Source organism: Rhinopithecus bieti, unplaced genomic scaffold, assembly GCF_001698545.2.
Source record: "Rhinopithecus bieti isolate Rb0 unplaced genomic scaffold, ASM169854v2 scaffold_11777, whole genome shotgun sequence".
In the NCBI taxonomy this organism is placed as follows: domain Eukaryota; kingdom Metazoa; phylum Chordata; class Mammalia; order Primates; family Cercopithecidae; genus Rhinopithecus; species Rhinopithecus bieti.
Genome location: NW_016806826.1, coordinates 47,496 through 49,560, shown reverse-complemented (window position 1 = coordinate 49,560; position 2,065 = coordinate 47,496).

The window sequence follows — 2,065 nt, the reverse complement described above, 5'->3', positions numbered from 1 at the left end:
ATAAATAATTTTATTTGTAGTGATGAGAAAATATAAAATATTAAAATGATATAGGGGAATAAAATTCACTGTTTTATCTGGACTTCATTCTATATATATGTATACACACAGATATATATGTACACACACACGCACGCACACACACACACACACACACACATATATATATTTAATAAGGAAAGTGTAGGACCTAGGTGAAATTCTAAGAAAAACATTTAGGGAGTATTGACACAGTTAAACGTAGGCAATACAAATAAATTAATGATAATGATAAAGATTGAATTAGTTTCACAGAAATCCCAATGTTCTTTACCAGTAAAAATTATTTCCAGTTATGGACCATGGAAAATGAGATCACTGTTAATGTTAGATAAAGACTTACAATAGGCCTGGAGCGTTGGCTCATGCCTGTAATCCCAGCACTTTGGGAGGCTGAGGTGGGCAGATCATGAGGTCAGGAAATCAAGACCATCCTGGCTAACATGGTGAAACCCCGTCTCTACTAAAAATACAAAAAATTAGCCAGGCGTGGTGGCGGGCGCCTGTAGTCCCAGTTACTCGGGAGACTGAGGCAGGAGAACAGTGTGAACCCGGGAGGCGGAGCTTGCTGTGAGCCGAGATCATGCCACTGCACTCCAGCCTGGGCGACAGAGTGAGACTCCATCTCAAAAAAAAAAAAAAAAGTAGATCACTATTCAGTGGAATCAAAGCATATAGTGCACAGAAGATGAAGAGTGGCTTTCACTCCCAACTCCTGGGCATGTTCCTATGTCAACATGATTGCCTAACTTGACTATTCTATGTATATATTCAATTAAGCTTGAGATTTGCATGGATCTATATCTGAGGAATGAAAAATATAGGGGAAACTTCTAGGCATTTAATATATCATAATACATAGCTAAATAGTAAGTATAGAGCAAAGATAAAAACGATATAGTGTGTGCAAGTAGGAATTGGCAAGAAATTAGTTTGGAAACTCTGAGGATATCCAACAAACAATTCATTTAGCTGGTAATCAACTCTCTAGGTTGGAGGCATGGTGGAAAGTGCTGCTCTTAATAGAAGAACAGAGAAGAAAAATCAGACTACCTTTTTAGTTGTTCTTAGTAATTTAGTCAATCATTAGTTCAGAATAGGAGTTTCTTTTAATGAATTTAAAATTAGGCAGACAAATTCAAATCTTTACTATTTGTGAAAACTTGGACAATACATTTTCATAAATTTTGAGATTGAAAAGAATGTTTGCATAGTTATATTTCAAACAAAAACTGTAGGATATAATATAGTAAACGCTTATGTACTCTTCGTCCATGTTTGACAAATATTAACGTTTTTATTATTTGATTCAGATTTATTTATAATAAATAAAGTGTTGCCCTGCCCTAATTTCATGCACCTCCTATCATCCACTGAAAAAGCTACCCTGGAGTTGTCATATATCCATCCCATGCAGGACTTTATACTTTTTTATTATGCTAAAAACAAAATTAGCAAAATTAACCATGTTTAACTGTATACTTCAGTAGTATTAAGTATATTCACATTGATATAAAACAGATCTCCATAACTTTTTCATCTAGCAAATCTGAGATTCTGCACCCGTTAAACAACTCCCCTTTTTGCCTTTTCCCCAGCCCTGATAACCACCATTCTACTTTTTGTTCATGTAAATTTGATTACTTTAAATACCTCATGTACGTGGAATTATACAGTATTTGTCTTTTTGTGAATGACTTATTTCGCCTAGCATAATATACTCATGGTTCATCCACAATATATCATGCGACATAATTTCCTTCCTTTCTAAGGCGGAGTAATATTCTATTCTAGATATATATCATGTTTTGTTTATCTATTCATCCCTTGATGGACATTTGGATTGCTTCTAAGTCAGCTACTATGAATAGTGCTGCTATAAACACGGGTATGCAAATATCTTTTTGAGATTCTTCTTTAAATTTTTTTGAGTATGTACCTACAAGTTGGATTGCTGGATCATATGGTACTTGTATTTATAATTTTATGAGGAAACTCCATACAGTTTTCCATAGCAATTGCATCA